The sequence below is a fragment of the Delphinus delphis genome, chromosome 3, assembly GCF_949987515.2.
Source record: "Delphinus delphis chromosome 3, mDelDel1.2, whole genome shotgun sequence".
Classification (NCBI taxonomy): Eukaryota; Metazoa; Chordata; class Mammalia; order Artiodactyla; family Delphinidae; genus Delphinus; species Delphinus delphis.
In genome coordinates, this window is record NC_082685.1 from 67,810,702 (window position 1) to 67,820,528 (window position 9,827).

The following is a 9,827-nucleotide window of genomic DNA, read 5'->3' on the forward strand; positions in this document are numbered from 1 at the left end:
AGGTGTTGAGTTTCAGCTTTGCAAAATGAAAACCTTCTGGAGATAAGTTGCACAAAAATGTGAACATGCCTTACACTACTGAACTACAAATTAAAAATGGTTAAAATGGTCAATTTTATGTTACACATATTTTACCACAATTAAGAATTTTTAAATAACTTATAAAACAAATGTATAGAGCAGATAAATTATGGAGTGGAGGAATTAGTCAATACTAAAATTAATTCAACTACTCTACCTATGCGTCACAGGACTGCTGTGAGAAAGAATTAAAAAAAAAAGACTGCTCATAATAAAAACTATGAAATTTAAGAAAAGGAAAAAACATAGTAAGGCAGTCTTACTGAAGAGAAAGATTTTGATTCCTTTAATTTAAAAAAAATTCAAAAAATACTAGTTGTTTTAAATTAAATTTTGATTTAGTGGGACATATAATAATGCAAAGACTTTCCCTGTTTATAAAGTTAATGCTTTGTATAACTGAGTTTTTTGTGACAGGATTGCTTATTTTCTCCACATCATTTATAAGTTTAGATTTTGAATACTTTGGCATGTTGACCAACAATGTTTTCATTCTCCCATTGTATCCCAGTATTTTAGTTAATGCACATGCCTGTAGGAAGAAGGATTTTCAGGTCAGCTTATGAGTAAGGTGATGGAATTTTATTGCCCAAACTGAAGTTTTTCAAACTTAGTTTTGTGAATAAATTTTTGCTATTCTGTGTGTAATAAAGAACAAATGGTTTATGATTGACATTATTCAAAGTGAAAGTAATGTTTTGTCTGCCGGTGAATTTTAGGCTCCAAATAAGTAAACTTCTAAAAAAAGTCCAAAAATTTAACTGTAATGATAAAAACTTAAAGACTCTAATGATGCGGTTCCCAAAACCTAGCAGGGAAGTCCTTAGTTGAACTTGATGTTCCATGAGAAACATTTTCCATGATCAATCTCCCCTTCCCCCAACCCAGCCTGACATTTGCTCAGACTGCCCTCTTTACCAAGATCTGAAAGAGAAATGTGTTATGCATCTTTCTGGATCAGATAAAAGTTCAGCCACAATTTCCATAGTACATTCCAATGTGATAAGGTAAGAGCAGGACAGATGAGAGAGCTCTTTTTTGCTGTAAGTTTCCACTTCTTTTAAGGTCTCCCAGTCAAAATATTACTAAGAGGCATGGCCAAAGTATCAGAGAAGATGGCAGAGCTTACTCAGTGGGACTCAGTTTTCTCGCCTGTGAAATGAGAAGATCATTACTTCTAATTCATCTTGCACTCGGCGGTGGCCATTTGTCATGCTATGTCTTTCCCTGTTTGCAGTATTTCCCATCTCATGAATCCCATCTCTCTGAAGTATAAACCAGGAACTCCTTTTCCAGCCTCCTTTGCACCACGTCATAGGCATGTGACTCAGCCTCCCCCAATCAGACACACCAGCCTAAGAATTCAGTATAAATTAGAGTGATATGAAAAAGGTGCCAAATAGAATGGAATCTGGCCAGGTCGACAGGGTCATTCTGTTTTCAGAGGATGCAGTGACAGAAGACTTAGAAGTAACCTCTCATACTCAGGGGTAGTAGTAGGGCTGTGATGCCTTTGTCCTGTGGTGGCAGTAATAGGTCCTCCACTAGGGAAGGGAAGCTGAGTATAGTCTCCAAGACTGATGCTCTGACTCTCCTAGGGATCCTCTGAAATCCATTTTCTCCTTAATACTAACTGGAATGGGTTCTTTTGGTTTCACATGCAAATCTGACTGATTATTACTTGTTGTTCACGTGATTTTAAGCAAGTAGTTTAATTATCCTGAGCCTCCACTTCCTCCCCTCTACAAATGGAAGAAATGCTAACTCATTGAGGGCTGCTGTGGTGATTAAATGTGGTCATGCAGAAAAATGCTGAGCATAATGCCTGACCCACAGAAGAAAGTTTGTTTGTTTGTTTTTAATCTTCTTTTTAAGCTCTAGACTTTATGAGTCTGTGGTGTAGCTTCTGGGAGCTCACAGCTTTGGAAAGAGCCTGAGCTCTTGATCATAAGGAACAAAAACTCTTAGAATCTCTGGTGGCCTTGGCATCATGCAGCCACACCTAGCCTGGTTACTCCTTGTTGGAAAAGTAAAACATTAAGTATAAGAGCAAAAATTCAAAAATGTAGTAGGAGAGGGCACAGCCTGTACCCTCTTCTGCCTGCTGAATAGGGTTTATACTTGGTCTGCTCCATTTCTTCTTTTTCTTGACTTTCTTGGTAGATGTGGTTTTGGGGGCTTCTGAGATGAAAGGGGGGAGATTAAAGAAGAGCAAGAGGGGTGTGGACTAGGGCTAAAGGAAAAAGTTTTCCAAAGAACTTTTGAGGAGAAAAGTTCAGAAAAGCTGTCATGTGAAATAGATGCTTATGGAAAAGGAAAGAAGGACTTTTAAAAAATGGATCTCTGAAATTTTTCCTCACATACTGTTTAATTAGTGAAATTTAACCCTCAGTATACCATCAGAGTTTATTGGACCCAAATTAGTTTTGAGTTTCTTTTTTTGAGCCATTCTCTTCATAAAAATCTATATTTCATGTCTTTTATTCTTTCTTAGAGGTCTTACAAACTATGTGTATATATATATATATATATATATATATACACACACACACATATATACATATTTTTTCTTTTATATAGAATAAAACTCATTCTATCTTATAATTATCATACAGATCCATTGGAGCCTTTTATATAATCCAAGATATATTCTGGGCTCTCAGTGATCTTGTTTTCCCTATATTTGAAATATATTGCTACTTAATCATCCTAGGAGTTATTTTTTATCATTATTCATTGAGTATTTCTAACTATGACTTAGTAAAATTAATAATCATCCTTCAATTTCTTATTGTGTTGTCAAAAGCATGATGTCACCTTTCAAGGTACAAAAGGGGAGACACCATTTTTTAAATTTGCTTTATTTTAATTTTTTAAATTTTGAAACAAATAACACACTTAGAGAGCAGTTGGAATACAGAGAACTTTTTCTTTTTCCCTGTGAGTTATGTTGTGCCCTTATGCCCCATCACCCTGAACCTCTCAGTGTCTATTTCCTATACAGAGGGACTCTTTGCTACACCATCACAGCATGGCCTTCAGTCAGAAAATTCACCCGATTGTCACCCCACCCCATCTCCTTCCCTTCCCCCTCAAAACACGGGCTCCACTAGCGAAACATCATTTTTTTTTTTTTTTTGGTGAAACATCATTTTTATAGCACATTTTTTCTTTCATTAATGTAGTTGAGCATGCTGAATTCTCTTTTCATCCATAATGCCCAAAGACAAGAAAATTGGCAGAGACATACATTTCACAATTCTTACACAAATCAGAAGGTGAATGTGAACAGTAGCATTCTTGACCAGCATGGTCCAATGCAGTAGCCACCAGCCACATGTGGCCTTGAATATTTGAAAAGTGGTTGGTTTGAATTGAGATGTGTTGTAAGTATAAAATAGATACGAGATTTTGAAGGCTTAGTATAACAATATATGAGAATATGAGAGATCTCAATATATTTTTGTACTGATTACATATTAGTGACAGTATTTTGAATATATTAGGATAGATAAGATATATTATTACAATTTACTTTTATCTGTTTATTTAAATTTTTAATGTGGCTACTAGATAATTTTAAATTATATATATGGCTTTTAAACTACATATTTCTATTCAACAGTGCAGCTCTAAGTGGTGGAATTAATCATGTAAGTGAAATAGACTATGCATCTTCAGGTCATGACTACCGAGGGACTTAGATGAATGTCCTCAAAGTCATGAATCAGTAAGTGAAAAACATACCTCTAAGGACAAAAAAGGAAATAGGGTATTCTCATACAAGACAGGCTATATCACACAGAATTTTGTGACAAGAACTTGGACTTTTCTCTTTTGTTAAGGGGATGTGTGACAGCATTCTGCCATATTTTATAACATTTATGTGCCAAAAGTTTTACTTGGTAACAAATAGATTTGCTGTGTTTAAATTCTGATCAAAATTTCTAACGAGGTTCTTTTTTTAAACCTACATCTTTATTCTTCTGTAAATTATTTGAAAATGATTTTAAAAATAAAAAATTTAGGTGGGTTTATTTAATTCAACTAGTCAGTGATGATGACTATTTTCCTAGTATACTAAGGGTTAAGAACTTGAGTAATTTGAAAGTTACCTTATGGGTACTAGACTGCTTGTTTGTGTTTGTTTTTACCACAAAGCAGTTCTGAGATCAGACCATTTAGATCTCGGCATTACATGTTAAGCAGTCACAAAGAAAGGTATTATGGGAGACTTTTTGTATATTTTCAGTAATGTGATTATCAGAAAAGAATGTATGAACACATTTGAAGGCACAAGGCCAAATGCTGCTTTATTCAAAAGGAGAAAAATTAATAGGATTCAGAATATAGTCACCACCATGGACACAGATATTTCTTTTTTAAGAAAGATTCCAAGTAGAAATAGCCCCTAGGGAAAGCAGACTATTCTAGAATTTATAGCATTTTTCTTAGGCATTTGAGGCAGGCAAAACAGGGCTTACTCCTTGCCAAAGAATGTTTCTGAACTACATTTAATTTTAAAATATTTTACAATTTAATCTTCGTTTACACTAAGTGTATGATTCAAGAGCATTTTCTTCCCTAACTGACAAATGTGTCCAGCTCTTCAATAACAAACACATGAGAATCTCTCACATATTGACTGAGTGCCTTTCATATGTAAGGTCCAGAGCTAAATCCTGGAGATAAAGGTGAATTCATCAAATTCCCAACCCTCCAGGAACTCATAATGTGAAAAAGGTTGAGATAGGGAGGAGAGATGTTGAGATAAGTGGACTTCAATATTATAAGGATGAGAGAGGAGAAGGGGAAAAAAGACATGTATTGAGCACCATCACTGGGCCATGACTTTTCAATATATTATGTCCCTCAAATTCAGACAATATAAAAGGTATAAACATGGAAGCGAAAATCATCCAGAATCCTACCACCCAGAGATCACCACATGTTACTATGGACTGAATGTGTGTGTTCCAGGTGCCCTCAAATTCATACGTTGAAGCTCTAACTCCCAATGTGATAGTATTAGGAGATGGAGCCTCTGGGAGGTCATTAGGTTTAGATGAAGTCAGCAGGGTGGTATCCTTATGATGAGATTAATGACCTTATAAGAAGAAACCAGAGAGCTCTCTCCTTGTGTCACCTTCTCTCCCTCCCCCTCCCTTCCTCCCTCCCTTCCTTCCTTCACCCTTTCACCCATGTGAGGATATAGCAGCAAGGCAACCATCTGCAAGCCAGGACCCAGTCATGCTAGCACCTGATCTCTGACTTTCCCATCTCCAGAACTGTGAGAAAACAATGTTTGTTTTCTAAGCCACCCAGTCTGTGGTATTTTGTTATGGCAGCCTGAACAGACTAGGACACCATATTTGGTGTATAATCTTCTAGACTTGTGTGTGTGTACCTGAAGATGCATAACATATAAAACATTGATTCATACTCTACATGGTTATATATGGTTAAATTACAATCATTTTCAGTTAACAGTATATCATAGGTAACTATATTTGAATAATAATGAATGTCATTTTCCACACATTGTAATTTTAAAAATTACCATAACTTTCAATGGTCACAATAAATTGTATTATGTGTATATGCAATTTTCCATACTATTGGACAACCCTGTAATAAGCATTATTTATGCATCTTTGTGAACTTGTTTTTTATTAATATAAATGGAAAAAGTGGTTACTGGATTTTAAAGAATATATACTTGATACATATTTAAGATTACATCCCCCAAATTCATCCTCCCACCACAGTACATGAGAGTCAGACTTTTCTTACACCCTTGCCAATAATGATATTTTCAGTACTTTTTATGTCTGTCAAAATTGCAGGCAAACATCATATCTAAGTTTTAAAATTTTTTATTTCTTTGCTTTCTATTTGGACATCTTATTGGATACTTGCAAGCTTGGACATCTTATTGGATATTTGCATGTCTTCTTATAAATTGTAATTTGTGTCCTTTGTCCATTTTCAATTTAAGGGCTAATCTTTTCCTCATTGATTTATATGAGACCTTAATATATGAAGGACATTATGTTGTAATAGATGCTATAAATATGTTCTAATACTTACTCTGAATATTTATAAATTCTTCCTATATGGGTTGGAATACTGGTACATATTCTTATGAGATATAGAATTTCCAGAGACTCAATTATCTTTTCATCTTTGTGCATTAATGCATAACTTTGTTCAAGAAGAGACTGAAATTTTTGAAGAAGTAAACTCTATTCAAAACTTGGAGAAAGCTCCGTTTCTCTGAACCTCATTAAGTACAGATAACACATCACACATTGATTCAAATTGTTAGACATACTTTGAAACAACTGATTCACTCTGTTACCTAACCTAACATAAACAGTTCAGCTATTGACATGAGGACTTGGGGCTATTATTCCCAGCAGCAAATTTCAGTTTAACAAATCTATCTAAACAAATTAAGCTGATGTTATCCAATCTGCCTGATGAGACTGAGGGAAGCCAGAAGCCACGCTTTATGCCTGAGAGCCCGCATCCTTGTGCTTCTCACTCCCAAGTCACCCCACTCTCTTCCAATTTCTCTCCAAGCATCCAAAGAGAGCCTCCCAAAGGTAGACTTACTCCTTTGGGAAAGGCTAGATTGAATAACTGTCCTAGCCGCTTGGGAGGATATTCTCTCTCAAGGAAATGTGGAAGTTAGGGGAAATATTTTTCTTCAGACCACAGCAATTGAAGTGTGCTCTCATACTCAGACTGATTGACTACATGGTCCCCGAAACACATTCTTCCGTTGCCCTGTCTTCCTCTGATCTAAACATTCAGGTTTCAGAAAATGAGCAAATTATACATGAAATTTGAGTTTATCCACAATATTAATTCAGAGTAACCCTTGCATTCGACTAATATAATATATTTAACTTTTATATAGTTATATATGCATTTAAATTCTGTCTCCGTTTTACATTTCAAAACTTCCTTCCTTTTGTGTATATACACAAACTTCTCAATATTTCCAACCTCACAGAAAAAAAGTGTCAGCACTACACAGAACAAATTACCATGCTTTCCCCAAATAATGCCTATTGTTTGGAAATTTTTGCCATTTGAAGAAGCCAAATAGAGAAAAAACATAATGGGCATCTGACGAAACAAATTTGCAGACACTCAAATGCTTCAGTTTATAGAGGTCCTTTGCACCACTGATGCCTCTTGGGGAAATTCTGAAAAACAATCTATCTGTAAACAATCTGATTCCGTGCCACATGTTTTCTAAATTCCTTTGCCTGTTGACATTTTAAAAAAGAAATAAAGGGATACATTTGCATGTGAAAACAGGACCTTTTGTTTCTTACACATTTACTCTATCAGAAGAATTGAAAACAAAATGGATCATCTTGTCTAATCGCTTATGAAGGATCATCTTCTAAAAGACACTTTCTAGTTCTTTGGCCAATCTTATTTTAAACAGCTAAGATCTTTTCTATGGCCTCTGTTCTCAAGTTAAATAGAACTTATTATTAAAATGAGAAATTCTGGAGGTAATCTTTTTATTTTGTATCTATCTATACCTTTTGCTTTCTTTGGTTTAATTATTTTCTTTTTTTATACCTAATTTTATATTGCTGTAACCTTTGTCCATCAATACATTTCTGAAAATTCTCCTAGGTACATGGTACGATTTCACTTGCCCAGTCCTTTGAAGTTCTTTTTGGCCACGCAACTTCTTTGACCAATGGAAAAGAAGGAAAAGTGGTGTGTGTAACTTCTGGGCTGAGCACTCTCTGTGCAATTGGCCCCTCCTCTCACTGCTGCCTGCCCGGATTGCAGCAGTGCACTCCCAGGTGAAGCTTCCATCCAGAATAACTCATTGGTAACTATTTACCATAGTAAATAGTTTATTAGTAACTATGACTAAGTAACTGATTACTAACATCATTAGTAACTATGATGAATAGAGTCCCTCTGCCTCTCATCTTGGATGGGTATTGTGAAGAAGAAATAAATTACTCAGAAAAATAAAATATTAAGATAAGTCATTAGCCAATTACAATGGATAACCTTCCAAAATGTTAATGAAGTTTTGATCTTTCTTGATAGTAGCCAACGGAAAAAATATATTTCTCACCAATGATTCCATTGCTACTACCTTTCTATGTACAGCTTGACCTGAACTCTCTGTTGAAGTTGTTGCTTATAGAATTTACACTATTAAACTAGGTGAACTTTGAGATGATTGTATAGGGACAACAGTGGGATGGGAGCAGGAAAGCATTATGTTGGATCAGCCCCTCATTTATGGCAAGATCTCAATATGAAAGTAGTTATATGAGAGGTTGAACAGTGTGTAGAAACTCCAGCTAACATCTCAAGTCCTAACATCTGGGGAGATAACATTACCTGCCCAGATACAGTAATGTTTGTAATGTTAGATATTATCTAGATAACTAGCAGATGTCTCTAGAAGTAAAGTTTCGATTTCTATACTATTCATGTTCTTTTGTGGAAAAAATTTTAGATTAAATGAACGTTACAACTTTTTTTTTTTTGGTTGCATTGGGTCCTCGTTGCTACTCATGGGCCCCCTCCAGCTGTGGCAAGCGGGGGCCACTCTTCACCACGGTGTGCAGGCCGCTCACTGCAGTGTCTTCTCTTGTTGCCGAGCACGGGTCCTAGGCACACGGGCTTCAGTAGTTGTGGCACGCAGGCCCAGCAGCTGCGGCTCACGGGCTCCAGAGCGCAGTCTCAGTAGCTGTGGCACACGGGCCTAGCTGCTCCGCAGCATGTGGGATCCTCCCGGACCAGGGCTGGAACCGATGTTCCCTGCACTGGCAGGTGGACTCCTAACCACTCTGCCACCAGGGGAGTCTTTTGTCTTGCCCTCAGTGACAGCACAATGGCTGCTTTGCATTTCCTATGAATTTCCATTCCCAAAACCTCATTCATTCAGGTAGACCTATTCTGATTTTGTTATTCTATGGGGTTAGAGTCCCTGGGACACAGACTGAGAGATCTGGCTACAGAGGGCTTACTGGAAATGGTTCTTGGGGGCAACACCTATAAAGGAAGGAAAGAAGCAGGAATGCAACAGCAGCCTCAGCCAGTTCCACAGGGGAGTCCTGGAGCTGGGCTGGCTCTTCAGAATTGTCCTCAAAGGAAGGCGGCCAGGTTCTGCAGCCCTGCATCAACCAGTTATTGGATGCAGGTTGATTCCATGGAGGGGGATGACTTTGGGGCAATGGAGTGCCTTCATCGGAGGGAAATGTCTGGTGATAGACTCAGCTGTTAGTCATCATCAAGCAAAATTACTGAAAGTAAATCATAGATCTAAATGTAAAACCTAAAACTATAAAACTTCTGGAGGGAAAAAGGAAATATTTGTGATCTTGGGCAAAGATTTCTTAGATCATATAGCAAAAGCATGATCCATGACAGTACAAATTGATAAATTAGACTTCATCAGAATTAATAATTTTTGCTCTTCTAAAGACACTTGAGCAAGTGAAAAGACTAACCATAGACTGGAGAAAATACCTGCAAAACACACGTGAACTCTCAAAACCCAATGATAAGAAACAAACAGTACAACTTAACAATGGACAAAACCTTTCAATAGATACTTCTCCAAATGAGATATAAGGATGGCAAATAAACAGATGAAAAGATGCTCAAACACCATTAATTATTAAGAAAATGCAAATTGAAACCACCATGAGATACCACCATACCTATTAGAATGGCTAAATTTAAAA